The following is a 15,360-nucleotide window of genomic DNA, read 5'->3' as shown; positions in this document are numbered from 1 at the left end:
CTGGACTGGGCTGAAGGGAAAGAGAATCAGGACGTCCAGCTCATATTTCCACTTCCTTTCAGAGAAATCAACTTGATCAAGGACAAAACACTCAGTCTTTCAGATCTTCTTCAGGTCTTTTTCCCTGAAGCAAACAAAATGGAAATATCCAGTGGCAAATATAAAGCATTGTTCATTTTTGATGGCCTAGACGAGTGTCGTCTTCCCTTACATTTTAAAAGGAATGAGACTCTACGGCATGCAAACAAAAAGAATTCAGTGGACGTGCTGCGGACGAACCTCATTGTGGGGAATCTGCTTCCCTCTGCTCTCATCTGGATCACCTCCAGACCAGCAGCAGCTGATCTCGTCCCCTCTGAGTGTGTCCATCGAGTGACAGAGGTACGAGGCTTCAATGAGCCACAGAAGGAGGAATACTTCAAGAAGAGAATCAATGATCAGAGTCTGGCCAAAAGAATCATCAGACACCTGAAGTCATCAAGGAGCCTCTTCATCATGTGCCACATCCCAGTGTTCTGCTGGATCTCAGCCACTGCTCTGGCGAAGATGTTGAGTCAAGCAGAGAGTGGAGAGATTCCCAAGACTCTCACTCAAATGTACACACACTTCCTGATCCTTCAGACCAACATCAAACATGAGAAGGACTATGAGAAGAACGTGACGGATGAAGACATGATCCTCAAACTGGGGAAAGTGGCTTTTCAGCAGCTTGTGAAAGGCAACCTGATCTTCTATGAGGAAGACCTGAGAGAGTGTGGCATTGATGTGACAGAAGCATCAGTGTACTCAGGATTGTGCACTCAGATCTTCAGAGAGGAGTTTGGCTTGTATCAGGGGAAAGTCTTCTGCTTTGTTCATCTGAGCCTTCAGGAACATCTAGCGGCTCTATATGTGCACCTCTCCTGTATAAACAACAACATAAATGCGTTTGAAGCAATCACCAAACAGAGTTTGTGGTCTAAAATTAAGGACTGGTTTCAACTCAGTTCATCAGAACATTTTTCATTATTTGCTCTGCATCAGAGAGCTGTGGATGAGGCTCTACAGAGTAAAAATGGACATCTGGATCTTTTCCTGCGGTTCTTTCTGGGTCTGTCAGTAAAGTCTCATCAGATTCTCCTACAAGGACTAATGAAACAGACAAGAAACAGCTCTGACAGCAATGAGGAAACAGTTGAGTACATCAAGATGAAGATCAGGACCATTGACTCTCCAGAGAAATTCATCAGTCTGTTCCACTGTCTGAATGAACTGGGTGATCATTCACTAGTGGAGGAAATACAACACTATCTGAGATCTGGAACAATAAAGGAAGTCAAACTTTCTTCATCTCAGTGGTCAGCTGTAGCTTTTGTGTTGTTGACATCAGAGGATAAACTGGATGAGTTTGATCTTAATACATTTGTTGGAGGAAATAATAAAGCTGAAAATATTAAAGTTTTTCAGAAGCTGCTGCCTAATTAAAGAAGCCAGATCAGTTCAGTAAGTATCACTAAGAACAATCACTTCACTGTTAAAAACATTAAGAAATCTTTCTTAAATGAGATTTGTATTATGCTCTGTGACATTTTTGACTTCAGTCCAATGATCCATCAAACTTGTTGATTTGTGCTTTAGGTTTGTACTTTCTCTTTAATAGCGGATTCACTGTTAAACTGATCTGATCTGAACTAAGAGAGTGAAGAGTGTGTCATTGTTCTCTACAGGTTGTGGGATTGTGGTCTCACAGATGAAAGTTGTGCTGCCTTGGCTTCTGCCCTGAGATCAAACCCCTCACACCTAAGACAACTGGATATGTCTAGGAATGAACTAGGAAATTTGGGAGTCAATCTGCTCTCTGAAGTACTGGGGGATCCTCACTGTAACCTGAAGAAACTAGAGTAAGATCATATATGACTCAGACATGAACCTCAATGTAAAGTATATCTAAAAGTGTTCAGCCTCTTTCTGCTGCTGTGAGTTCAGCTGATTGAGCTGGAAATGATTAAACACATAAGCTGCTCCTCAGTAACAGAATACTGCAGGACTGAGAGTCACACTTTCACACACACTTTCACAAACAATCAACATTTCAATCTCTTGATCTTAAACTCGGTCAAATCTGAGAAGTTTGTTCATCTTTCTTTTTGAAATATTGTTTTAATTGTGGAAAATCACACACAAATCACTACTGCATACATATTAGTACAGATTTAAATAACAGTAAAAATAATTAGCTATATAGTGATTGAATAGTGTCATTAACAAATTTTGCATAAATCAAACTAAATAAAAAATATAGATTATTGGGGCAATTAAGAAATATTGTTTATCTTTTTTGAATGAGAAGTTAGATATTTTATGATCATGTTTTGTGCTCTGTGACATTTTAGATCAGACTGATCTGATCTGATCTTAGAGAGTGAAGATTGTGTCATTGTTCTCTACAGGTTGAGGTATTGTGGTCTCACAGATGAAGGTTGTGCTGCTCTGGCTTCAGCTCTAAGATCAAACCCCTCACACCTGAGAGATCTGGATCTGTCTGGAAATAAACTAGGAGATTCAGTGATGCTGCTCTCTGATGTACTACAGAATCCTCACTGTAATCTGGAGAAACTTTGGTAAAATCATATATGCCACAATGTATAGAGAGTATAAATCTGCCTTTTCCTGATTCCATTCTTCCCCCTTTGTTTCCATCATATATTAGCTCAGAGAGGTGTTTGTTCATAAGGAAAAAATAAGAAAATATTCACAAAATGTTAATAAAGTGTCTAACAGATATTTAATAGGCCTTTAATTGAAATTGGATGTGGTCTCCTTGCATTGACCAGAAGGGCTGGTACGTTGACCTCATGCAGCTCATGTTGTTACCACTCAAAACTGTGACTCTTCCTGCACCTTCACTCGCAGCTTTACTGATTAGCAGGTTCAGTGTGATTACGGTTTGAGTGCATGTAGGGTTGGGCTTTGGGGATAGTGACAAGTAAGGACACAGTAAGGCAGAATCTGTTTATGATTTTAATTAATATAGTCATATACATGAAATATGTTTTTACATGGTGTTTTGTAATATACCACAACACACTGATATGGAAGTAGTATCTGTGACAATTTATATTTACAAGTATAAATAATATTTAGGCGATCTCAGATCTAATGGATAGTAAAACCTGAGATCACACACACACACACACACATAAATATTAGTACATATCTGCTATGTAATGAATAGTGTCATTAATAAAACAGATTTTGCATAAGACAGACATTTTGCATGCAGTAAAGAAATATTTATATTTCTTGACAGACTTTAGATGTTTCACGATCATGTTTTGTGCTCTGACATTTTAGATCTCAGTCTAATGGTCCATCAAACATTTATTTGTGCTTCAAAATTGTACTTTTTTTAAAATAATGGATTCAGTGCTAAACTGGTCTGATCTGAACTGAGAGAATAAAAAGTGTGTCATTGTTCTCTACAGGTTGTGGGATTGTGGTGTCACAGATGAAGGTTGTGCTGCTCTGGCTTCAGCTCTGAGATCAAACCCCTCACACCTGAGACAACTGGATCTGTCTCGGAATAAACTACAAGATTTGGATGTGAAGCTTCTCTGTGCTGCACTTAAAGATCCCCAATGTAAACTGGAGATACTGGAGTAAGGTCATTTTCTGATACTCTCACGTCTTTGTTCTCTGTAAGATGTCTCCTTTAATAAAAATTCTAAAACTAAAATTATCTTATAAAAAAAATGTACAGTGAACACACTAAATATTAGCACAAATGACTCTGATGACTAAAGATGAAGTTCATTTAATTCATCTTCATCACATCATATGACCTGCTGCTCCTGTTTTTGACCCACCAAACATTTACTAGACCTTCAGTTGCTTCTGGTAGTTTGATTAATACTCCTTCACCTGCCCATCTCTGTGTACAAGTTTATTTTCCTCTTATTTTCTACTATTTTCTAAGTGTATTTTCTGAAATCCCACAAGCTCATTTTGTTCTCAAAGATGTCATTAAGATTTAACCTGGATGATCAGGCAATAATGTGTGATTTAGTGAGCCAGAGTCACTGTGACTTACCAGGTTCAGCTTATAAGCTGCCAGATGAGACCAAATAAGACACAATTATGTGTTTAAACACAAGAGTTACTAAATGATATGTAATGGGGAACATGTGGGTCCTGTGAAGGAAATGTCCTCCTGTAGGTGTTTATTAGAGGTGCAAGTGCCTGTTTCTCCAGACAGATCCGTCCTTATTGTAGATTGTCTCAAGAATTGATAGAACGCAGAATAGGTTTACCAACAGAACGTGTTGTTTATTTCTCACTACCTGTACTTCTACCCTTGTCTGCCTGTGTCTTTTTCCCTAACCCCTGATGACACGCCTCCTCACATATAACACCAACCTTAAAGGGCTATGGCAACATTTAACAACTCTACATCCCTTCCCTTAAGTAACACTCACTAACTGAACACACAAAACATAATATTCAAAACTTACTAGGGAATAAGTACAGCATAACATGTAACATTGAGAGTTACTAAAATAAATGACCTTAACCAGTTAAATAGTCTTGATAATAGGGTTTGGGACCTCTTCCTGAATGAGTCACTATACTGTAGGATGGGCAATTGCAGCACCAGTAGCAGGTGCATCACTCTGAGATGGCAACACTGCAGATGACGGTGGGGGGGGTGTAGGAGGTGGAGGTGGAGCTGGTGAAAGGGGCCTATAATCTTCCTCTGCACCTTCATGGAGAAGGAGACATCGATTTCTTGTGTACTGTCTGCCCTGAGAGGTTACCATATAGCTGTTAGGTTGTGAAGCAGGGCCCTGTTTGACCGCAAGTTTATCAAAACCCCGGGTTGTCTGCATCCTTACTGTCTGACCCTGTTGTAAGGGTGTGGCATTGCGGTCATAGTATGCTTTGCTTTCCTTTCTCCTCCTGGTCTGCACTTCCTTGACACCACGGCATACAGAGGGTGTCAGTCTATCTTTCAGCTCAGGAAGAAAAGTTCTCGCAGATGGAGTAAAGCAGCCTGTATGTCACTGCCCTCCCTATGGCACTTCTCCAGCAGATGTTTGGTGGATCGCACTGTACGCTCTGCAAGGCCATTAGACTGCGGGTAGAGAGGGCTACTCCGAATGTGCTCGAAATGCACATGCAAAATCTGAAAATTCACTGCATACAAACTGCCGTGCATTGTCTGTCATGAGCATCTGAGGATTGCCATGGACTGCAAAGTGTCTCTTAATTTTTGCAATTACAGTGACACTCCTCATGTCAGGCAGATGGTTGAGCTCGAACCACAACCAGAGAATGAGTCTACTAGAATCAAGTGTATTTTGCCATGCCATTCATATATGTATGCAACAGTTAACATCCAGGGAATGTCAGGAACATTGTGCAGATGCATAGATTCTCTTGAGTGATGGGGCTTGAAGGCATTACAAATGCTCTCTCTATATGACCATACATCGTGGGTCAGTATATTGTTTCTTTTGCCTTGCGTTTTGTGGCCGCCAGACCTGGATGGCTTTGATGTAGCTGAGTCACATAGTAAGTTTCTAGCTACGGTGGTATTAGGAGTCTCTGTCCACAAAAGATCAGTCCATCCTCAACAACAAATTCCTCTCTTGTGGCAAAGAATGGGCGGAGATCATGTGAAAGCTCTTTGAAAGAGCTTGGCCAGCCATGCATTATCATGTTAACAAGTCTTTGGCATGTGGAATCAGATTCTGTCCGTTGCGACGAGAGAACTCGAGGTGTCATTACCTCTAGCAAGTCATCCAAAAGAGGAGGCTCAGTGGAAGGGAGATGAGCATGTGATAGGGCATCAGCGACAAATAGTTCCTTGCCCTATTTGTAGATTACATCATGATTGTAATGTTGGAGCTTGAGCATCATGCTTTGAAGATGTGTTGAGGCAGTGTGTGATGGCTTTTTTAAGATTGTGATGGGAGGTTAGTGACCTATTTCCACAGTGACGGGTTACCGTAGATGAAGTCATGAAACTTCTGTGTTGCAAAAACTAAGGCTAACATTTCCTTTTCAATTTGGGCGTACCAAGATTCAGTAGGTGTTAAAGTGCGTGAAGCAAAAGCAACAGGAGCACCCTGCTGAAGACATATGGTGCCCAGTCCATGTTAGGATGCGTCAGAACAATGGGTTTAGTGGCATCAAAGTTTTGCAGAACTGGGGGACTGGATACAGCATCATTCAGCTTTTGGAAGGCAGCATCCTGCAGGTCATGCCATGACCATTCAGCATCTTGCTTTAACAGTTCAAGAAGAGGGCCTGTGATGTCACTATAGTGTGGAATGAACTTTGATGAGTAGTTAGTCATGCCGAGAAACCGTTGCAGGGCCTGTTTGTCCTCTGGTTTTGGCATTTGGCGGACAGCTGTAGTCTTGTCATGGTCCGGTTTAATGTCGTCAGCAGTCAGGTGATGGCCAACATAAATGACAGAGGAAATACGAAATTTGCACTTTTCGGGGTTTAATTTCATGTTACAGGCACGGATGTTGTGGTATCTGTTTCAATCGCTCATCATGTTCCTGTAGTGTGCGCCCCCAGACTAGGATGCCATCTACCATGATCTGACATGGTTGTCCATCAAAGTGATGTTCTATGGATCGCTGGAATAATTCCCTGCCCGTGGAGATCCCGTAAGGCATGCGCAAGAATCTGTACCTGCCAAAGGGCCTCATGAATGTGGTCAGCTTAGATGATGCCTCATCTAAAGGGATTTGCAAAAATATGCATTTTGCATCGAGGATGCTGAAAACATTGGCACCCGGCCTGTCAGCTATGACCTGTTCAATAGTTTTTAATATATGATGTGGCCTTAGGAGCGCCTTGTTGAGATGCACTGGATCTATGCATATCCTTATAGAGCCATCTCGAGCTAAGCCATGACTTTCTCCTTCATTGCAATGGGCACTTTCTTGGGTGCACATACAGTGGGCACTACTGACTCATCTAATCACATGTGATAAACAACAGGCAGTTTGCCAAGCACTGTGGTGTCAAACAGATCACTGATTTCCCATACCTCTGGTTCTTGGTTTTGCAGTGTATGCACATACAGTCCTAACTCAGACCCATTGCAATGCTGTCTTGCAATCCAAGCAGTGGTCTCACATTATGATCTACAACATGGAATTTGAGTTGGCCTTGTTCACAGTCTAATATTGTGGTGCCCTCGGTGTTGATAGTTTGCCCACCATATGCAATGAGTTTAACTTTTTCAGCAGTTTATGTGAGCTGAGGGCACAATGAGGTGTAGCTGTTGGCCAGATATAACGTTGCATTTGGCACCTGTGTCCACTTTCAGTTTTAATTGGCCCGACCCATGTTTCAGATGTAGTGTTGTGAATATTTCACTTTTCTGAAAAACATCATCACTGTCTCACAATAGAAAGTGTCCTCAGGGGCATCCAGAGTTGTGTCCAATTCATTCACTTGGTTAAACTTAGAGTTTCTGAATTGTGCTGCAACTTGTGCTGGTTCCATTTACCACAGTTGTTGCATTGTTTATTGAAAGCAAAGCACTTGAGTTTATCAGGGACATGGTATATGTTGCAGTTGATGCAGCGATCTAGTATGGCACATACTTCAGCCTCGTGTTTCAGTTCTTTTGTGCTCTTTTCATATTGCTCATATAAGCAGCATATATTAAAGGGATAGTTCACCCAAAAATTAAAATTACCCCAGGATTTACTCACCCTCAAACCATCCTAGGTGTATATGACTTTCTTCTTTCAGACGAATCCAATCGGAGTTATATTAAAAATAGCCTGGCTCTTCCAAACTTTATAATGGCAGTGAGTGGGTATTTTTTGCGCATCCATCCATCAAGACCTCCTGTAGCAAATTGATGCGTTTTTGTAAGAAAAATATCCTTATTTAAAATTTTATAAACAGTAATCTCTAGCTTCCGCTAACTGTCATACGCGCATTCACAATAGAACGCCTTTCCTGTGGATGACATAAGTGAGGGCACAATGTAGGAAAAAAAATACTATGGAAGTCACTGGGGACCAGCAACTGTTGGTTACTCACATTCTTCAAAATAACTTTTATGCTCAACAGAAGAAAGAAACTCATTCAGGTGTAAAACATTTTGAGAGTAAGTAAATGGCAGAATTTTTGGGTGAACTATCCTTTTAATGTTAATAAAACAACAAAACACAAAGAGAAAAATCACTCACTGCTCTTGACTAAAGAACTTTAATAAGAATTGATGTATAATTTATACAGTGAAGTGTATATAGTGTTCCCCTTCAGGAACTCGAGCTGCGTCGGAAACGCTTTGGGGGAACGCCCCCAGCGTGACCATGCTCTGAATCACATATGAAATCAGTCCAATAGATGGGCGAGACGTCATGGGCGGGTGACGTTGCGACCAAGAAGCTATAAAAGCATGTGCGGTGGAACTGGCGTCAGCTTTTTGTCATTCAGCAAACGCTCTGTGTGTGTGTCAGCCGCTATCTGTTTGTGAGTCTTATTTAGTATTTCGCTCCGCTCCCGCTGGGCATGCTCCGAGGAGTGTGTCCGTGCTTGCGAGCTCACGGTTTGGTCCCGCTATTGCTGAGGCACGGTGGCGATTCAGATCGCGGGGATCGCACGTGGATCTAGCGGATGGGTTATAGACGGCTCGCCCTTTCTCCGCCTGCACTCCCTAGATCCAGCGCTCTCTCTCGAGGCTCGGAAGCCCGCACTGCGGTTCTTCCCCCTCTGAGAGAGAGCTTGCTGATGCGGCCATCTTTCTCTGAGGAGATTGATGTGGGTGGTGTGACTGAGCAGCTCGCGCGCTGCCGAGGCAACGCTTATATTACATCATTCGGTTTTTGATGTGAATCTTACTCACCAGACCGTATTTACTCCTCTGGTTGTTTGACGGCATTTGTTTGTGTGACCAAGCGGCTCGCGTGCTGCCGAGGCAACGCGTGTATTACATAATTTTCAGTTTTTGATGTGAATCTACCACACCAGACCGTGTTTACTCGTTTGGTTGTTTGGCTGCATTTAATTCTGAGGAATTAAATGAGGTATTTATCTGACTATGAGAAGTTAGATATATCATTTTCTAACCTCAGAAAATGATATATCTAAGTGGGAATGACGGTCTCGGTGGCCGTCTCTCCTCGATGCTCTCAGGAGATCGATCTGCCAACCCTGCCACCTACGGTGCTTCACCGCCCGGAAACATAGCGGTACTAAGCGGTTGAAAGTCTACGTGTCGGTGGCCAGTCTGTGGGCAGACACCCCCTAGTTACACGTTTCCTCCACGGTGCGCTGAGGTCTCTGTCCAGAGAAGCTTATGCTAAGCGGTGGATCAGGATGCTTTTTCATAGCCTCGAATCCTCTGATCTCCCCTCTCCTTTAGGGGTCAAGACTCACTCCTTCTGAAGTTGGTCTTCGGGATGCTGCAGGATGTCCCCGCCTACTTTGTCAGGTGCCTTCCTGCATTCTGCGCCACTCCTGGCTCCTTTCTCTCGCCTTAGCTGTGCTCTTCCACACTAGGCAGGGATTGGTAAGTCTGGCCACGTGGGCATACTCGTTCCCAAAGCGTTTCCAATGCAGCTCGAGTTCCTGAAGGGGAACGTCTCCAGGTTACGAATGTAACCATGGTTCCCCGAGGGAACGAGACGCTGCGTCTCAATGCCATACTTCCGGCATCCCTGTGAGCGCTTGCTTCATTCCTAGAAGCTGACGCCGGTTCCACCGCACGTGCTTTTATAGCTTCCTGGTCGCAACGTCACACGCCCATGACGTCTCGCCCATCTATTGGACTGATTTCATATGTGATTCAGAGCATGGTCACGCTGGGGGCGTTCCCCCAAAGCGTTTCCCGACGCAGCGTCTTGTTCCCTCGGGGAACCATGGTTACATTCGTAACCTGGAGACGTTTTATTTTTATATTTGTTCATTCATTTTTTTGAATGTACTGCTAAATACACCAACTGTACCTGAAAAATGAAGCGATGTTTGTTTTATTTGTATATTATGTGTATTTGTAATGTGTATCTTTGTTCTTATTTTTTAATAACAAAGATAAAATAATGCCCATTTTGGCCTAAATGTCTGCCATTCTTTTTTTTTTTTTTTATATATTTTGTTAACTTGTTAACTTGTAAGGCTTTGTTTTTAAAATGGGGAAATTAGTTTGCCTGTACTGCTCAGACAACAACATGACAGAATTGTGATAAAATCGTGAATTGTGATTTTACTGAAAAAAATCATAATATGACATTTTTGCCATATCACCCACCCCTATTTAAAGTACATATTAGTATATGAATTGTATATTTAGTACCTTTTGAAAAGGCACCACCCCAGTGGCAACTTTTGCACCTTTTCTTTTGCACCATTGAGCCTCAACATGCATAAATCTCATTCTTGTGCTCAGTGCTTGTCATTATATCTCCTCTCCTACTCTGAGAAGTCAATAACAAACTACAGACACTTCAACTACAATTCATATTGTGTCATTGTTCTCTTCAGGTTGAGTTACTGTGGTGTCACAGATGAAGGTTGTGCTGCTCTGGCTTCAGCTCTGAGGTCAAACCCCTCACACCTGAGACATCTGAATCTGATTGGGAATAAACAACAGAAATTAGAAGAGAAGTTTCTTTCTGATCTGAAGGATGATGAATCATGTTATAAACGGAAGACATTATACTATTGTGAGTATATTTTTAGTTAAAGCTTTTTAAATTTGTCAGTAAATTAAATGAAAGTTCAATAACAGGCCTCATATGTGTGTAACTGGAGAATATTAGATAATTCAGCTCCACTTTAGTTTCTGTATATTAAACTGTGTTTAATAAGAGTTTAATTCTGTCATGTTTCTAGTCTATGAATATATATTTTCATCTCTTACAGTGTCGCTGTAAGTGATAAAGAGAGAGTTGTTGATCATTTACTGTTATGAATCTATGACTAGTTTTCCATTCATATCTCTGGCTGTAATATGAATATCCTAATATCTCTGGTTGTGTTTTTTCTGAAATGGATCTGCTGATGTGATGTGACGTCAGTTTCCTCAGGATCAGCTGATGGTGAATAAGGACAGAGACACACAGTCAAACAATCAACAGAGACTGAAGATAAAGAGACAGACAGAGATCTTGTTTTTATCTTTTTGTGGGTCTGTTCTTTTAAATTACAGATTTACACAATGATTTATTAGAGGACCTGAGGTCACTGTATCTTTTAAAACTCAATTTTATAAATTGATGACCCATGAAAATCAGTGCTGAAAAGCACCATTAGCGAGTTGGAATCGTTTTAGATTCACTAGATATTGATTACAATGTAGCTGTATCACTCAATACACTACAAGAAGTCACAAAACTAAAACACTCATTTTAAACAAGCCATAAATAAGAAATTCATTGTTCAAAACAGACAACTTATTGTAATGTGATAATATGATTTATCAGTATAACTTTTTAGCATGTTTTCTTACCTTCTGTAAACTCAGAAAAAGGTTTAGAAGTTTGACTTTGAGAAAATAAAGAGCCTGATTACAGATTAAATGTCTCTCAGCAGAGGGAGACAAAGATTATGCAAATGATTTCACTGAAAATTTCTGTCTGTAAAATATTTGTATTATTTAGCAATTTTTATGATGATCTATTAAAGATCCCACCTAAATCTTCATATTATTTGACTGATTTCTTACTTTTCTCCTTCTGTCTTAGAACACAGTTAATTAATAATAATTGCAATGTTGAATCATATTCCTCTTAATGGCATTTCTGAAGCCAACATCAGAAAGCAGTGATGAGACATTCACTCTTTCTTAATTGTTTTAGATTAACCTTGTATGATCCCAGACCCTCTTTAAGTAGTGAAACAAACATAGCCTATACAAATGTCTCTTCGGATCTTAACAGTGTAGAAATATTCTACTCGATTTTATTTTCTGATTAGGGCCTGATAACAATCCAGTTTACATTGTTTTTACTTTTATTTTCCTAATGGTCCAAATATGGATTTTTGAATTATACAAATCCATGCAGCAAGATATATACTGAGGAGCAAAGAGCTTAATTTGTGTCCATTCTTGATTCTTCATTATTGAATGCTGAGGAACATTATTATAGCAACAAAGCCTCGGTTATAAAATCATAGAAGCATGACTTAAGTTTCACTATGAATATGTTCATTTTAGATGAGAGGGAATTAGGCTACAAGAGAGTCCTCATTTGTGTCCAATGTGTGGGAAGAGTTTTCCACGGCTGGACTCTTTGAAACAGCACCAAAAGATCCATGATGCTGTGAGGGATCACATGTGTTTTGAGTGTGGCAAGAGCAGCAGCTTTACAGCAGCTAGCCATCTGAAGCAGATGAAAACCCGTTCACATGCTGGAGATTCACAGGAAGGAGTTTCACACAAAAATGATTCAGTCAGGGAAGACACGAAACGTCACGTGTTTATCGCTCGAGTCACAAATAGAGAGTGAAAGTAAATGCTCAGGTGTTTCGCCATGTATGAATCAATTTACAATACGGAATATTGAAGTGTTTTATGGGGAGCTTTATAGCTAATGAATTTACACGTGGCTACTTGACCGGAAAGTTGGAGGATTTGTGTGAATCTCTATGTAATTATATTTTGGTCAAGGTGAGTGCTCAGATCTCCTGACGCTTTACTGGTGACTTCTGCATATGTTATGAATTTATCTATTTATTTTGTTTATTTAGATTTTCGTGTTGTCTGTGGTTTATTTTAGCATTCTAACATCGAACTGACATTGTGTATTTGATTGAACGCGCGTCTCACGATCCCGTTTGACCGACTGGATCGGCTTGAGATCGAGCGCGTGACTTGATGTCATCGTTTCTTAACAATATGTATTATCAAAGTATTTCATAGAAACCTTTATGAAAGCTAAGCCATGAATTTACCTGAAGCTACTTATAGAAAAGGCGGAGCACGTTGTTATGTAATTCAAAATTGATCAAGGTGAGTAGTCTAGGTCTACTTCGAGACAGGTGACTTCTGTAAACGAGAAAAACTGGATCTCAGGATCATGAGGCGTGACACTTATGTTTCTCGAACTCTGGATCCGTTCAGCTGGATTATGTTTGTTTGTCTTTCCAGAGTCATTGGTGGAGATTCTGTTTCACCTGTTCAGCTCCGTCATGGATGACACACATACATCCAGAGATGAAGATTTTTCTCCAGGATGCAGGTAACGTTACTTTCAATAAACACTGTATTTATTAACTTTTAAATGATTGAAGATGGTAAGATGTTTGATGATAAATGCTTTAAGGACCTTATAATAAAATTATCATCATAAAGGATTACCTTTTCTGTTGTAGTTCAGTTCATCAGAAGAGATCAGAACCAGAGCCCAGCTGTGTGTCTATGAGGAGTGACTGCTCTATAGATAATGTAATAGATTTTAAGAGTGGGGGAACACAGACTGATCTCAGGTAAATAATTTCTATGAAAAATATGATTATAGTATTGCATTTTATTTTCTCAGAATAGTATCAATATTCTGTAATATTTTCTACAAGATGAGAAATTATTGTTGTACAATGTTTATAGTTAATCCGTATCTGATATTTTAACAAATACAGTGTTACACACACATATATACACGTATGTGAAAGCACTCAGCTCAATTTAAATTTTTTATGAACAGTGTAAATAAAAAAATAAATAAAAAAATGCTCTTTAAAGTGTTGTTTTTAAAGATACATATGTGATTTTTTTTTAAATACAGTAATTCAAATCATTAACCTTAATCTCTCTTTGTTATAGTTCAGTTCATCAGAAGAGTTCAGAACCAGAGCCCAGCTGTGTGTCTATGAGGAGTGACGAGTCTATAGACAATGTAATAGATTTTAAGAGTGGAGATACACAGACCGACCTCAGGTATAACATTTCTACAAATACATGATTATATATGGCAATTTTATTATCAAAATAATATCAGTAAGATGTGGTGGGTTATTGTTGTATATATAGTTATTTTAAATTTTTATCTTATATTTTAACATACAGTGCTTAACAAATTTATTAGGCCACCTGTCATAAAGAGAAAACACAAATATATTAGGAATCTGTCATAAAACTTGTTTAAAACTAAAAATTGTATTGTCATTTATTAGGCAAATAACAAATTGAAACAACTAAATAGTCTTTATTCACACATAATAACAAAAAAAGTTTTTTTTTTTAATTTTGTATGGCCTCCTTTTGCCTTGATAACAGCTTGCATTCTTGCTGGCATTGTTTTTATATACTTTTCCACAGTTTCTGTTGTTACTGACTTCCAAATAGTTTCTAGTTGTTCCCAACGACTTGCTTTTGATTAAACTTTTGTGGGACCTGTCTTTTAATCCATTAAATCCCAACAATAATTATATTTTTGCATTAGAAACACTGCTGTCATTAAAGAGCTTACACATACTGGTGTGGATTAACCATTACAGTAACAAAAAATGATTTTGGTAATCACCAATACTTTTGGGCAGTTGTGGCACAAACAGTACATTGGGTGGTGGTCTTATAAATTTGTTAAGCATTGTGTGAGACACATCTGTGAAAGCACTCATTATTACTCACTAATATAGTGTAAATGAAATAATCATAAAGTGCTCTTTAAAGTGTTTTTAATGATAAATGAATATTACATTTTTTGAATACAGTAATTCAGAGTATTTACTTTCATCTCTCTCTGTTATAGTTTAGTCCATCAGAAAAGATCAGAACCAGAGCCCAGTTGTGTGTCTATGAAGAGTGATGAGTCTATGGGTCATCAAATACATTTTAAAAGTGGAGATACACAGACTGATCTCAGGTATAACATTTCTGAAAAATATATGATTTGATTGTGATACAGAATACAAACATTGTGCTTAGTAAGTTATGTAATAATGTGGTATTTTAAATTTTTCTAGCCATGAAGTCCTCAACACATTTAGATCAAATCTGATGAAGTTGTTTGTGTGTCTGTATGAGGGAACAGCAAAGCAGGGAAACCCAACACTCCTGAATGAGATCTACACAGAGCTCTACATCACAGAGAGTGAGAGTGGAGAGATCAGTAATGAGCACGAGGTGAGACAGATTGAGACACAATCCAGGAGAGCAGCAACAGAGGACACACCGATCAAATGCAGTGACATCTTTAGAGCTTTACCTGGACAAGACAAACCCATCAGAACTGTGCTGACAAAGGGAGTCGCTGGCATTGGAAAAACAGTCTCTGTGCAGAAGTTCATCCTGGACTGGGCTGAAGGGAAAGAGAATCAGGACGTCCAGCTCATATTTCCACTTACTTTCAGAGAAATCAACCTGATGAAGGACAAAACACTCAGTCTTTCAGATCTTCTTCA

At 39.6% G+C, this 15,360-nt stretch overlaps 2 pseudogenes; both read left to right on the top strand.

Annotated features, from left to right (window-relative positions):
- The window catches only part of LOC107669853 (NACHT, LRR and PYD domains-containing protein 12-like), a 25,359-nt pseudogene that overhangs the window by 531 nt on the left and 9,468 nt on the right, over positions 1-15,360 (top strand).
- Positions 12,864-15,360, top strand: part of LOC107669881 (NACHT, LRR and PYD domains-containing protein 3-like) — a 2,725-nt pseudogene continuing 228 nt past the window's right edge.

Source organism: Sinocyclocheilus anshuiensis, unplaced genomic scaffold (genome assembly GCF_001515605.1).
Source record: "Sinocyclocheilus anshuiensis isolate Anshui unplaced genomic scaffold, SAMN03320099.WGS_v1.1 scaffold272, whole genome shotgun sequence".
NCBI lineage: Eukaryota > Metazoa > Chordata > Actinopteri > Cypriniformes > Cyprinidae > Sinocyclocheilus > Sinocyclocheilus anshuiensis.
Note: the sequence above shows the minus strand (reverse complement) of the source record. Positions and strands in the feature narration are given on the sequence as shown.